At 40.8% G+C, this 16,219-nt stretch overlaps 1 protein-coding gene across 1 annotated transcript in view; it reads right to left on the bottom strand.

Moving 5' to 3' along the window:
• Positions 1-16,219, bottom strand: part of HIVEP2 (HIVEP zinc finger 2) — a 300,890-nt gene that overhangs the window by 41,758 nt on the left and 242,913 nt on the right. The window contains exon 5 of the mRNA XM_040350578.1: positions 346-390. The gene's annotated coding sequence lies outside the window, so the exon portion shown is untranslated. The remainder of the gene's footprint in view (positions 1-345; positions 391-16,219) is intronic.

Below are 16,219 nucleotides of genomic sequence, written 5' to 3'. Positions count from 1 at the left end.
AATCTTAAGACCTAAGCCATAATTGTTTATAACCATTCAAGAAAACACGGAATGTGTTCATACCTAAACAATTTATTACCACTGTCATATTTTGTGTAGATGTAATAACCTGCGATTATTTTACAAACATAAATTACAGAAGGTGAATAGGCTGAGGTTTTCTGTGATGAGATCTTACACTAACTAAAAGAAGCAATATTGCAGGTCAGACACATGACAAGAGACATTCACAATGAAAGACTTATGTCTACTTCCTATATTATAGTTTCCACGCTACGCAATAAACATTACTTCTACGACATCTATATCATAAGAGAGTAAATAGAGAGTAGAGAACTGAAGTACCTGTTTGCATCAAGAATTTCATACACATGGCTAGGCTGCAGTTGTCTGTAAACGAGAAAAAAAAACAAGTGTTTGTTTAGCATTAAAACTCCGCTTTACTACTAAGAGGAAAGGAGCTACAGAACCATAAAAAGGAAGGGACAACACACTAAACTTTTGAATTTTCTTGCATGCAAGTTTTTGGGCAGACCTCATGTTTGCATAATGAAAGCCATTGCACCCAGCTGCCAAGAATAACAAGCACAGGAAATGAGCAGTGAAAGTACGCTATTTGCTGTGTGCAAGCCTCTCTGAACTCTGTTCTGTCATATTATTCTTTACCTGATATTGTTCTTAGCACCTTTGACACTTGATATTTTGTGTACACTCTCATGCATTGAATGAAGGAAATGAGTGCCCAAATCTTTGACATAAGCACAAAAGGCTTATCAGTATTCATTACCTCTTCCTAAAATTTCAAAATCCCCTTCTAATTAAGGTAAAATAAAATTGATGAGTAGAAGAGAAAAAAAATACTACCGATGTATGTTTCTACTTGCCAAGACTGTTTTGCTTTCTATCATGATGAAAGAGCCACAATCAGCTCAAATAGTATGAAACTGAAACTGCTTGGACATATGTTATTTCAACTTCCGCTCAAAGGGACAGTTTTTTTTGCACGTTATGTCACTCACGTTCTCGTGGTGTAACTTACCGAAGGTTGATTGCACTAAGGGAATTACTTGTACTTGTTTATATATATATATATATATATATATATATATATATATATATATATATATATATATATATATATATATATATATATATATATATATATATATATATATATATATAGAGAGATATTTAAAAAAATATTTCCAGGTATGGCATGTTATACAGAGCTACATTGGTTCTAAATGGATGCATGTACCATACCCGTGGGGTCCATCTAGAACAGCCTTTTTCAACTAGGGTGCCTTCTGTTTCTTCAGGGGTGCCTTTGCAGAATTCCTAAAAATGCCCCAGATTGCCCAAAAATTGTCAACAAGCTGACGAGTGGCTCAAGCCTACCTTTATTTATTTATACAAAGCCACAAGTTTTTATTGTGTAGCATTACAACTTTGGACACCATGCTGGTCAGTTGCTGGGTGATAAGGAGGACTTTGTGTACCTGCACAGTATCCTTGTTTTCCCCTCCCCTGCCCTTCGCCATCAACACTGGGGTCATATAAGTTGAATAAGAAAGAGAAACTGAGGGAGAAGAGACATGCTGGAATACTACTCAGAACCAGTGTGCATAGGTATATTGCTTCGTAAGAATAAATCACCTTTTAATGTTGAGTGTACCACGATTTTGGTTGCCACCACCTTATGTAAAACCATTCCTTTTGTTTACATTTTAGAATGGGTTTTTCGAGTGCAGAATTTAAAAGGACACCTTGACTGAAAAGACAAGGTTGAGAAACAGTGATCTAGAGGCCCTCCAGTTGTTCAGGAACTACAATTCCCATGCCTAGTCATGTCTGTGAATGTCAGAGTTTTACAATGCCTCATGGGACATGTAGTTCTGCAACAGCTGGAGGGCCATAGTTTGGAGATCCCTGATCTAGAGGATGGAAAACACTGTAGTAGATGCCACTAATGCCAGGGACTTCCTCTAGCATCTGTGATTTGTGTCCCGTGCCGAGTGGCTACCCCGTTGAACTCTGAACACCAGAGGTTGCCTGCACAGTTATATTTCAGAGAATGCTTTGCACCTTCTCTATCAATACAATGTGTTCTTCTCTGATTGAAAGAAGTAGAAATGCAGGACGGTGATGTCATGATCTCCACCTCATCCAATTGGATACATTGAGAAAATGCAAAGCGTTCTCTGATGGTGCCGGTGCTGAGTGACTGACCTCCTGTGTTCAGAGTGAAAGGGAAAAAAGGGGAAGCCTGTTTTAAGCCACCCCCCCTTTTCTCATATCAGCAGAACGAGTTTCCTGCACATGAACCTGTGAGGGAAGACATGTGAAGAAAAGGTCAAGTGACCTAGAATGTTCTAGAGGGGTCTTGTGGCCCTTTATAAGGCTGATATGAGCTCTCAAGAAGTGCCAGCTTTTAGATGTACGGCACCTGTGAGCTTCCCACCAGCCTGCCTGTTTTGTCACACCCAAATTATGTGTTGGTCACCTTGTTAGCAAGACAGCTCTTTATTTAAATTCCTGCTATTTGTGTAAATGTCCAAAGTCCACAACACAAAGCATACACCGATCAAGCCAACGAGGTGCAATATCTCTCCAGGTGCTCGCCCCAGCTCACCACTGTTGCTGAAGTGTGTAGAAGAAAGAAAGTGGCCGCACACTGGAACGAGAAGTTTGCTTGACAGAAATCGTTATTGTCGCATGCCACACAGATGATACAGGACCAAGGTTAACGTTTCACACGGCTATACTGTGCTTGTTCACAACGTCATCTGTCTGGCATGCAACAATAAAGATTTCTGTCAAGCAAATGTCTTGTTCCAGTGTGTGGCCACTTTCTTTCTTCTACACATTTGTGTAAATGACTTGAGTCGTAGTTTTACAGACAACCAGCAAGTTAAACAAAACAGCGCCTCGGATCATTATGATAATCTTCCAAAGAACCCTTGAACATGAAAAAGTATGATGGGTTCTAGAACTTTACTTTTATGAAGCAACAGCTCACACTACAAAGTGCAGAATCCATGACACACAAAGGCATTTGATTCAAAAATATATCAACACTTTTTTTTTTTAAGAACAGTTGTTGAGGAAGCTGTTTTTGCATATTTATCTCCTTTAGACACAAAATATTCACAGCTATGCACAACTAGATTTAGAAAGGCTTAGTTCTGGAAAACTAAGTTTCATTAAGACAGAAGATTCAAATGTATTCTGTGAAGCATTTTTAAGTCTGAGATGAAACATTAAATTGCTGGCTACTTCTTTAAAGTTGTTTAATTTTCTTGAAGCTGTGGTGTCTGATGTGTCCTTCAATTTAAAGGCAAGAACTATGCAGTACCATGTAATATTGAATAATTTTTGTTATTAGTATTATGTAATTTTGCATAGCCCCTTAGATGCCTGATTGTGAGTTATTTTTATTTGTTCCCTATGCTTTCTATTCTTTACACTGAGTGAGCCCCTATAGTGAGTGCAAATCAGGGGCGGACTGACCATTCGTGCACTCGGGCACTGCCCAAGGGCCCCATGCCACTAGGGGGCCACATCACGGTTGCCAGACTCAATAAAACCAGGGACAGTATGTCACAAATCTGTGTTTTTTTTTACACCTGTCCCTGAAATGTCCCTTACCAACATCCTTTTGGCCTAAAAATCCCAAGATTATAGCTGCCCCGCCTCTCCGGTACCTTCTCAGTGAGTTTATGTGTATTCTGTGTGTGTGTACTGTGTGTGTATACTGTGTGTCTGTATGTGTGTGTGTGTATACTGTGGGGCCCCATAATCTCCTATTGCCGGGGGGCCCCCATAATCTCCTGTTGCCGGGGTGCCCCATAATCTCCTGTTGCCCGGGGGCCCCATAATCTCCTATTGGCTGGGTGCCCCATAATCTCCTATTGCCCGGGGGCCTCATAATCTCCTATTGCCCGGGGCCCCATAATCTCCTATTGCCTGGGGGCCCCATAATCTCCTATTGCCAAGGGGCCCCATAATCTCCTATTGCCTGGGGGCCCCATAATCTCCTATTGCCAAGGGGCCCCATAATCTACTATTGCCCGGGGGCCCCATGAGTTGTCAGTCCGCCCCTGGTGCAAATTATATACTTTCTCAATCCCCAATTAATTGTATGCCTCTGACCGCATGCCTAAACAAATCAAGGCGTTGTGTCAAAGCAGTGTTGCATCTGTGCCTTGGTCAGAGAACCTACTAGATTGTAAGCTTTCACAAGCAGGACCCTCCAAACCTTCTTGTATTCAATTTTATAGTAATTGCACTGTCTCCCTTATATTACACTATATAAATCCTGTATAATAATAATAATAATAATAATAATAATAATAATAGTAATGATAACCCACTATTAGTCAGATCAGAGTACCAAGGTGAAATAATTGGGAATTTAATAGTCGTAGCCAAAGTAGGGCATGGTAACAAAGATAAATGGGCGCACAAAGGTCCTGGTCCTTTTGGATTCTTCCATATGTGAATGACCATTAAAGGCATTGTAAACCCCCCAAAAAATAAGTAAAATAGAAAGGTTTGAGGTATTCCTGAAATGGCAGTGGTGTTAAGAGGCCAATTTAGATGCACACCCCTACCAATTTGTTCAATTTCAATAAGCTCTGTTCCTCTATATTTCAAATTTAGTTTGATAAACACTTCAGTGAGAAAGTTTGTATACAAAGCCAGAGATGGCGTTGTAAATCAGCTTGTGGCAAACAATTTTTTTTTTAGACCAAGTGAGTGAGCAAATCATTTTAAAAATGTGCCAATTGTGTGCAGTATCCTATAATAACCAATTAACCTTTACTATGTTACTACAAGCCACTTCTTTTTCTGGCTTCGCATTAGCTGATGTTACATAGTTACAAACTTAGTCAAGTTAAAAGCTGTCCATCCAGTTAAAAAAATGTAAAGAAAATTAATACATAATAGAATAAAAAAAAACAGAAGAAAACCTCCACATAGAGAACCTTGTATACCACATCTGCACAAGGTTTTTTAAAAAAACAAAAACAATGATGGGGTAAATTCTTAATGCTTTTCCAAAAGATAATATCTTGGAGTTAATGCACCCTAGGAAATGTATTATATTTAAAAAAAACTGAAATATATTTACTGCATATTTTGCCTAAGATAATTCAATATTGAGAATAATTAATTAAATAAAATGTGTGTCCATATTTGTACTGGCTTTGGATAAGGAAGGAAAGCATGTAATTTTTATTGGTCACAGCAATGTTATCCAAGACCATGTCCATTACACGTGCTAAAATTACTTCACTTCCTAATTTAAATGTGGAAAATCTGATAATAAAATTAACCCACAGTACTGAGATGTTATTATTTCCTCCCCAACTTACACTAGGTACAGGAAAATCAATATCTATCCAGATAAACAATTTTAATGCCCTGTGAAATGCCAAATAAGTTTACTAGCTCTGATAATAAGAAAGTTTGCACAAATGCTTAAAGTATAAAAAGATACGGTAACTTCTAATCCATGTGAAAAATGTAATTACATGGCCTTTGACCCACGCCAAACTGGGACATGGCATGAACACCCTTTAGGCAGGGCTGTCTTAATGAGAGGGCACACCTGGGCACTGCCTAGGTGCCCAGCTGCATGGGGGACCCCTGCACTTTCCCCAAAGCAGCTGGTCCTTGAGCCCACGCTGCCCCAAAATTGGGGGCCCCATGATGGCACTGAGAGTGATGGATACACAGGGGAGGCAGGCTGGCAGCGGTGCACCGTGCGGTGCAGAACGATACCTATTATATCACAGCCAGCAAGGAGGGGCAGGGCCGGAGCGCCAGTGATGCTCTGACCCTGCCCTATGCAGCTTCTATTGCTCGGTACTCGCAGGCTGCGGGGTAGGAGTGGAAGTGGGAGCTGCTAAGTTAGCAGCACTGAGATCCCACCTGCTGAAGTAGAATTGTGGATGTGTCATGGTGAGCCCAGCTGTCCAGCACTGTTTGCACCGAAAAGCTTGGAATGCCCGGAGGGATGCTCCCACCTCTGCCTGCTTGATTGTTATATGTGAGTGCAGTGCTGGAGGTAGGCACAGAGCCAAATGTTTACATGCATTATATCTCCACTGGAACAGGGTGTACTACACGGATGAAATAATGGTGCTGGGGGATATCAAGGGTGTATGGGGAAAACAATGGGGGATCTGGGGTGTATAAGAGGTAGCAATGCTTGGAGTAGCTTCGGTGGCTATAGTGCTAGAGCTATCAGGGATGTAGAGAGGCCACAGTGTAGGGGGTATCAGGGATGTAGTGGGGTCACAATACAAGGGGTATCTTATGGTATATGGTTACAGTGCTGGGGGGAATATCTAGGGTGTAGAGGGATCAGAGTGCTGAGGAGATATCTGGGGTGTAGAGGGTTTAGAGTGCTGGGGAGATATCTGGGGTGTAGAGGGGTCAGAGTGCTGGGGGGATATCTGGGGTGTAGAGGGGTTAGAGTGAGAGTGCTGGGGGGATATCTAGGGTGTAGAGGGGTCAGAGTGCTGGGGGGATAATCTGGGGAAAAGAGGAAGCTCCGCTTGTCTGCCTCCTACCTACTTGATGTCTGTTTACCTGCACGGTCTCCATTGTAAGGGCCCCAAAGCATTACTTTGCCCAGGGGCCCATGATGCCATTAAGACGGCCCTGCCTCGAGGTTTGTCTTTTGGCACTCCTAAAAGTTCTATTTAACTCAAAGCTGGCATAATCCTGTAGCTGTCCCCGACTGGCTCTAAGTTTGAGAACTGAGCAATCAATGGATTGCTGCTCGCTCAGTTTTTGGTCAGAACTGTTAGTAACCACTCTCTTGTCTGCTCCTATTTTACTCACTGGAGCACCGGGCTGGAGAGGGGGTGGGCGCAGCTGGCTATGGCTCTCAGTCAAGTGCTGAGGGTCAGATCCAGCTGTCAGTCAGGCATCTGGGTGGATCCTTCTAGAGCCTGGAGCGCCTCTGTTGTGATGTCAGCCATCAGTGGACTTTAGCCCTTTGTTGTCCATACATTGCATGGGCACAAATCCTATAATGTATGTCTTCAGTATTATTTGTGTCTTCCAAAATCGTTGACATTAAAGCTGGCAGCACACCCTATCTTTACATACTGGTTCTCAAGTAGCAGGGCACTCTGCATGCTCACAAACATCATGGCACCCGATTCCCAGAAAGAAAATCTATTATGGGAAATATAGTCTTGACTTCAGACACCCATGCTTAACATGTGACTTCATAAGATGGGCTTGACACCACTATGTGTGGTGGCCAATTCTACAATATAAAGTGATATTTTTCTGTGGTGGAAAATACTGGGAAGTCCCTTTTCCACCTTTTGTGGTGGAAAATACTGGGAAATCCCCATTCAAGCAGGATAATATACAAAAGTTTAAGGTATTTTAATTGGACATTGTAAGAGTTCCTACTGTTTTTAGAGTTGCAAGACCTTCAGCTTCCATCACAATCACCCCTACTATAACATGTAACTCATTTAATGTATTATACAATAATTAGAACAAATCAGACCTCTAGCGTCCTAATGTTGGGAATATTTGAGTAAAACTAGCTGTTCAAAATTAAGGAATGAAAACGTAAAAATATCACCACAGTCATATCTTAATCACAGTATTTCCGGAGGCGCTGATCAGTGTATTCTAATGGCAGGGAATACAATAGCTCAGCGGGAGGGATTCCTCCATCCACATCAAGTGTGTGGATGGAGGAATTTAGTTTTTTCTTTTGTTCAACCTGTTGGTTGAGCAAAAAAACAAAACAAAAAAAAAAAAAACTCACTCAATTTGAGCCAATTTGCTTTATTATTATTTTTTGGTAAAGTGGGGAATGGTTGGAGCCTCTGTCAGTTTTTCAGTTTTTTATAAACATCTCTGTTTTCCTCCCAGGTGAAGCGGACAAAAGCAAAATCCATATTTTTACAGTAGTGTATGGAAGTTTTAGAACATCTGACAATGTTTTAATTACTGTCTATAACTTTCTGCTCCAGTGACTAATGCGGCGTACACACAACCGTTTTTAATGTCATGGAAAAAAACAATGTTTTTCTCAACGTGATTCTTGTCAAGCCTGCCTTGCATACACACGATTGTGAAAAAAATAAAATACTCGAGCAAAGCGCAGTGACATACAAAACCTACGACGGCACTATGAAGGGGAAGTTCCATTCGGGTGGCGCCACCCTTTGGGCTACTTTTGCTGATTCTGTGTTAGTAAAAGTTTGGTGAGAGACGATTTGCGCTTTTCAGTCATCGTGCTTTTCAGTCTGTTACAGCGTGACGAATGTGCTATCTCCATTACAAATGCTAGTTTTACCAGAACGAGTGCTCCCGTCTCATAACTTGCCTTTGAGCATGCACGTTTTTTTTTTCCGTCGTTAAAGCCTACACACGACTATTTTTCGCGATGTGAAAAACAACGAGAAAAATTAGAGCATGTTCTAAATTTTTAATGGCCATTTTTCACGTCGAGAAAAATGCTCTGGAGCCTACATACGATCGTTTTTAATGACCAATTTTAAAAAATTGCATTTTTCTCGTCATGAAAAATGGTCGTGTGTACGCAGCATAAGGCACAATCCATTTTTCGAAGTGCGCAAAAAGTGAGAGGAAATCTCCTCAATGGAGTCACAGAAGGACACTATAATCAGAAAGAAATGTTACTTACTCTATCGATTACAACTAGACCTTCCGACCCTTCCCCGGTCTTCTTTCCCACCCTGTCACCACTTTATCCAAAACGAAAAAATAAAAAAAAAATTGACTGGAGTTGAGCTTATACAAATTTGGAACATAGCTGGGCGATATTTCTTAATAAGAAAGCAATAATTTTATCTGAAATGCTACTATCTAGTTAACTCAAGACAGACCTGTTGGATGGATATTTAGCTGAAAGCTCAAATTGTTCCAGAACATAAGTGTTTGATGAGCTTTTCCGATTCTTTTCAGAAGTATGTGAAATATGAACCACCTCTTGTGCTATACCATTCATAAAGTTCAATGGGCTTTTTGTAACTTGATTGCCAAATAAGTATAATGTTTTCTAAAATCCCTTCACAGATGTCAGGCTACAAACACCTGGTGTTAGCGCCAGTGTAGTGTTTCATTTACATATCCACTGCAAGGTGAGCATCCTAAATCTTCCTAAAATATGAGTGCAATCATCCGTGCTTCAGCAGTAATTTGTTACGTAGATCATAGTTCCCATAAACTGGAAGTATATTAAGTTGGTCCTTCATATTCTGTGTTCCACAGACATCGTTTAAATTCAGACATAGGGTTGTAGATAAACCAATACAGCAGTTGAGAGAGAATTGTAACTTTATCTGTTAAAATGATGACCTCACATAAAACAAAAATGATAGACTAGATTATTCTGTCATGAAAAGCTAATCTGGTATTTTATTACATTAATGCACTAAATGTGTATCTATACCTTCACGTTTTTGGCAAGGTAACAATTAAAAGAAAAATTAGTAGTTTGAAAACTTAGTCTTTGTAAAACGTATCAAAATAAATCACATAAAGTATTTTCTAAATTAATTTATTACAGTGGGGCCTCTTCATAAAACCTAAAGAAAAGAAAGTTCTACCATAAATTTAGTGACCAGTCAGATTTATCCTTTATTCCCTATGTCAGGGGTGCCCAACCTTTTGAAGAGCGAGGGTCACTTTAACGACTTGGTAACTGGTCGTGGCCACAGTGAGCAGAGCGGGCAGATGACAGGTCTGTGTCCACTCTTCATATGCAGAGCAAACACGGACACAGCCCGCTCTACTCTATGGACCCTCCAGTTCTATCTGCCCAGACAGAAGGGGACTGATCCCCTTCTGTTTTTTTAAGTGGATCAGATTGGAGATAGGCGGGTGTAAATGGACACAAATCCGTCTACATCTGCCGCTCTATATAGGTAAATGGAGGATCTGATTGGGTCCACCTGAAAAACGGACAGGCGCATCTGATCGGGCCGATCTTATAAATGGGGCCTAGGGCTGCTTTTACATTGATGCACTGCGGTACCTGCACCTCAACTGACCTCAATCTTTAATTCTTCCTCAGGATTCCTCCAGGCATCACTGGCTGCTGCTGTCCCTAGGGCAGGTATGGTTGGCGGCTACTGCTGGTTGTCCTTCAGGGCTGGCACTGCTGGTGGGTATTACTGGCATTGCGGGTGGGTATCCCTGGTGGGTATTGCTGGCACTGCTGGCACTGTTAATGGGTACTGCTGGCACTGTTTCTGGGTACTGCTTGCACTGGAACTGTTGGTGGCTACTGCTGACACTGTTGTTGGGTACTGCTGGCACTGGTGGTGGGTACTGATGGGATGGGGTAATGCACTGCTAAGTACTGCTGGCTCTGGGTACTGCTAGCACTGGAGGTGGGTACTGCTGCCAATGGCAGTGGGTACTGCTGGCACTGTTGCTGGGTATTCCTGGTGGCACTGGGTACTGTTGGCACTGGGTATTGCTGGCACTGTTGCTGGGTACTGCTGGCACTGTTGCTGGGTACTGCTGGCACTGTTGCTGGGTATCCCTGGTGGCTGCTGTCCCAGATCGCCATCCTGAGCATCAGTGTGACAGGAGCGCTAGAGGAAGCATGCGGCTGCAGTAAAGAGCAGAGCCAATGCTTCCTGTATCGTTCCTGTCACAAGTGGTGTACATTTGGTATCACTCCGCCTGTGAAAGAAGCCAGCGCTATACAGGAAGCATCAACTCAATAATATCCTGGCAGATTGTTTGGTGGTGTGTAATATCCATTTACCTTTGCTATGAGACTAATATTTGGAGGAAATGTATAATATATATATTGTAGCTTCATATATTATATCTTCATATATTGAGCAGAAACAGGACATATATTGTACTAGCCATAAATACAGATTATATTAAATATTAAATTGTGTGGAATAATAGCTGCAAATACAAATATATGACTCATTCAATGTCTTCCATGTGCACAGGAGAGGGGTGTACAATCATTCATAAAAATATGTGACATTCCATTCACAGTTTAATTCTTCTGGGATCTTAGTATGCATAGTAAAGATTCAGTACACCTCTCTCTTGCACAATTGCAGAGAGACATTTCCTCTTCCAAGGCTATTAACTCTCTCAATACCTTGAATCTGTAAAGTCTATATGTCTCCATTTTGACATTCATTAAAATGTCTGGTTACATTTGTAGGATTGTTTTTTTTAATTATATGATATACAGCTTGTCATCTGATCGATTTTGAAGTCTCCTAGTAGTCATACAAACAAATTCTAATACGTACATATATTATTGACCGGCTGTTATAATATATATGTGAATAAACACCATTCACCATAAAACATTTTTTAGAAAATATCTCTCTGCAGTAGTGCCAGTGTATAAATCTGGTGGGCCACTGATGGGGGAGACATCACAAAACCCAGCGGTAAAAGGCCACTCAATAGATCCTTTATTTGCCCAGTTTGCCCATATATGGCATCACAGTAAATACAGAAAGTTGGTGGCCCTGTCTGATTATAATAGTGCTACTTTTTCAAACCTATTCTTCACAAAAACGAAACAAATTTCTTCATCAGTTTAGACCGATATGTTTTCACTCTACACATTTTTGTTAAAAAAAATCACAATAAGCGTTTATTGATTGATTTGTGCAAAAGTTATAGCGTCTACAAAAATAGGGGATAGATTTATGGCATTTTTATATATATATATTTTTTACTAGTAATGGCGGTGATCTGCAATTTTTATCAGGACTGTGACATTGCGGTGGACAGATCAGACACTTTTGGCACATTTTTGGGACCACTGACATTTATACAGCGATCAGCGCCATAAATATGCACTGATTACTGTATAAATGTCACTGGCAGGGATGCCTGCATATGTATATACTTCATCTATTATGTCTGTATCAATTTTATTTATTTTATCTTATTCTTCATGTGCTGATCCATTGGCTGAGCTAGTATGTTACAATATTTATGTATGTACATCTATTTATAATAAATATTTATACTGCTACTACTCTTGTTACTCAGTGGCTAACTTTGACCACCTCATTTAAAGTCCCAGGGCGACCCTCTTTTGTGTCACTGGCAGGGTAGGGGTTAACACTAGGGGGCGATCAAGGGGTTAAATGTGTTCCCTCAGTGTGTTCTAACTGTGGAAGGATGGGACTGACTTGGGGAGGAGACTGATCGTTTTTCCTATATACTAGGAACGCCCGATCTGTCTCCTTACCCCTGACAGAACATGGATTTGTGTGTTTACACAAACAAATCCCTATTCTTTCTCTGTCAGGAGTGATCACGGGAACCTGGCGAACATCACAGCCACTGGGCACGTGCATCAACTCCTTAGGGACCCGGCAGGCTCGCGTCCCCTATACTCCTTAAAGCGCCCGCTACACAGCTACGGCGATTCGCGCAGGAGTGCCATTCTGCCATCGTTAATCGATGGCGGGCAGTCGGAAAGTGGATAAAGTAATTGTAAAGGCAGAAAGTTTTTTTTATCTTCATGCATTCTATGCATGAAGAAGAAAAGCCCTCTGTGTGCAGCAGCCCCCCCCCCCAGCAATCCCTATTACTTACCTGAGGTCCCGCTCTGGCCAGCGATGACCACGAGTCCCTCGGCCGTCCGAAATTCTCCTTCCTGATTGACTGAGACACAGCAGTGGCACCATTGGCTCCCGCTGCTGTCAATCAAAATCAGTTAGCCGATCAGGGAAGAGAGGGGGCGGGCGAGGTCAGGGCTGCGTGTCTGAATGGACACAGGCAGCTGTGACTCGGCTTGGGTGCCCCAATAGCAAGCTCCTTGCTGTGAGGGCACTGAATAGGAGGGAGGGGCCAGGATCACAGAAAAGGGACCCAAGAACAGGAGGATTGGGGAAAATCCACTACAACAGAGCAGGTAAGTATGACATGTTTGTTATTTTTTGAGGAAAAAAAACAAGCCTTTACAATCACTTTAAGCTGGCCATAAATTATACAATTCTTATTCAGGTTCCTTTAGATTTATCTTCAACTATGTAGTGCAGGGGCCTGCCTGATTGCATACAAATTGAAAGTGTTTAAGTTTTACTTCATATTATATGGTTTTGGTAAATCTAAAGAAAATTTTTACAACAAAATTGTATAAAGTATGGCCAGCCTTAGGCCTCGTACACACGACCGAGGAACTCATTGTAAATGAAACATACATTTCCTCGACGAGTTCCTTGTCAGGCTTGTCGAGAATCTTGACAAGCTTTTTTTGCGTACACACTGTCAAGACAAAATCTTGTTGTTCTCAAATGCGGTGACGTTCAACACGTACGACGCCACTATAAAGTTTGATTCCACTGACGCCACCCTTGGGGCTGCTTTTTCTAATCTCGTGTTACCGCGTGTTAAGTAAAAGTTTGGTAAGAGACGATTCGCGCTTTCAGTCTGTTACAGCGTGATGAATGTGCTATCTCCATTACGAACGCTACTTTTACCGAAGGTGCGCTCCCATCTCATACTTTATTCTGAGCATGCGTGGGTTTCTAAGCATACACACGAACGTGTTCCTCGTTGTAAACCAGCCTGACGAGAAACACGACAAGGAAATTGAGACTCCCAGACGAGGAAAAAGAGAACTTGTTCTCTTTTTTGCTCGTCAAGATCCACAACAGTTTTCTCGACGAAAAACATACACACGACCGCTTTCCTCGGCAAAAAAGCTCTGCCAGCAAGTTTTTTGATGGATTCTGTTGAGGAAAACAGTCGTGTGTATGAGGCCTCAGTCTAAAGTATATGTTAAGAAAAAGACTGTGGCCATTCTGTAATAAAAATAAATGTAGTTGCGTTTTGAACTGATTGAACTCATGAAAGCTCCCATCCCATTGAAAAGCAGATCCAATGGTAGGCATTTACTGACATTCATCAGGTATAATTTGACAGGTAACATTGTACGCTCACAATCCCTGGTGAGATACTTGTTTGAGAAGCTCTATTTTAAAATTAGACATAGTGTGATAAGTTCACACTTCTATTACTTGTAACTTCAAAACCAACAACTCATTCCCAAAGGTTTCAATTGTGGAAAAAGGTAGTCAGTCTGCTTGCTTTAAACACAACTCTTCAACAGCAGTGCAAACATGTAGAGAAACTGTGATCGTGTGTATTTTTGTTCCTTTCTGAGGATGTAGAGAAACTGTGATCGTGTGCATTTTTGTTCCTTTCTGAGGGTCTTTTCTAATGCAAGATTTAGGAAAGGCTTTGGAAACTCATGGACCTTTGCAAAATTATATAACTTGATGTTCTGCAAGTTCACAAATAGAGGACACACGCTAGCTATAATATGTTATACGCTATACTAAGCATTAAAGTACACCTGTTACCTGTATATTTTAGGTTTGATCTACTTAAACAATATGAGCTGTTTACTTAGCAAAGTACACTTAGCTTGGAATTATCCAATTCAATCATGTGCAAGCTAAAAATATATGTTTTTCATTTCCCTTGCGCACAATTGCGTATTCAAAGTAAACACTGGCTCACCTTATCTACTAAGATAAATGAACTGTCACTTGTCAGGGAACCTTCTTTACTACAGTAGTAAATCAACTCAATGTAAAACTATAATTTTGTAACCTCAATCATTAGTTGTAAAGCGCTGCGCCAACTGTTGGCGCTATATAAATCCTGTATAATAATAATAATAATATTAATTAGTTATTCAGATAAAAAACAGTGCTGCGCTACTTGGTGACTTATAACATAAATAGAGTGACTCAAAACATACATAACATGATCCGTGAATAATGAACTGTGTAAAGTACAATATAATATAATATCAAAAGTTGTGCAATTAAGGATGACTGATTGAAGAAAATCCAGCCGTGATTCACCCCAAGTGCAGACAATGGTAAGTGCTCTCCACCAACGGTATCACAAACTGCTCAACTCATAAACAAGTAAAATCAGCAGTTGTGCACTCAAGACGCCTTTCACACTCTGGATGCAGAGCCCTCTTGTGGTAAGAGACTCCTTAATGGGTTCAGAAAACCCAGACCGTCTTGCTCATTGAGTGTTTATTTGCAATAAAAATGAAACATATAGTGCTCTCCGTTTAAGCTAATTTAATAGTATAAAAAAAAACTCACAAAAGAAGCACAATCAGCTTGTGCAAACTGCAATGTATTGAATTCTCAAAATGGTCATGGTGTGACATCAGTATGCAAGCTCCACCCCCTGGATGCGTGTCATCGGGGCGTTGACTATCTTAGTCAATGCCCTGATGACACGCATCTAGGGGGCGGAGCTTGCATACTGACCTCAAACCATGGCCATTTTGAGATAATGCGTTGCAGTTTTCACAAGCTGATTGTGCTTCTTTTGTGAGTGTATCTATTTTTTTATACTATTAAATTAGCTTAAAACGGAGAGCACTATATGTACGTTTTTTTTTTATATAAATATTTTTTTACAGGTGTAAGTGACAGCGGCTACTTTAGTAATCGTTAATAATTATCAATTACTCACATCAATTCTTCACAGCATTTTACGCCGATTGATTTTGGTTTACATATTATTAGTTAGTCTACTGGTGCTAACTAGGAGCCACTGAAATAAGATGCACTGTATCTAAATGTTTAGAATATAATACTGTGCAACATGATATGCCAGACAAAACTTTGCATAGCCTTACACAGAGTTATTACTTGTGTTTTGTAAGAGATATGTAGATCAGTCTCAAGATCACCTGAACTTTTGTCTGGAGAGTGCTGATTGGCCCTGTGCCAATTACATGCACCTTCCCATAGAAAAAAATAACTCTCTAGCAATACACACCAAACTGAGCATGTGCAGAGTGCCCCCAGGCTCTGTAGTATCAGTAGATGGATTGGAAACAGTGGAAGAAGAGAAGAATCAGAGAAGACAGGATCAAACAGCCTGTTTACACAATGCAGAGGATTTACCCCTTAGGTTCCACAGTGAGCATAACAAGCATGCTTTACTGCATATACACACTGAATTTACTGTTGTGGGTTTAGTAACACTTTAAAGCAAAGCTTTAGTCATCTTGTCTTTTTTAATCACCCCCACAATTATCACTGCAACTATAGTCTAATTTGGCATGCTGTATATTTGTAGTCCTTTGTTTTAATACAATCCAGCATCACTTACAGCACCCCCTGGATAATGTAAGTGGCCATTCAGAGTATTGTACATCTGA

The sequence above is a fragment of the Rana temporaria genome, chromosome 4, assembly GCF_905171775.1.
Source record: "Rana temporaria chromosome 4, aRanTem1.1, whole genome shotgun sequence".
In the NCBI taxonomy this organism is placed as follows: domain Eukaryota; kingdom Metazoa; phylum Chordata; class Amphibia; order Anura; family Ranidae; genus Rana; species Rana temporaria.
This window is presented reverse-complemented; position numbering and strand designations above follow the sequence as displayed.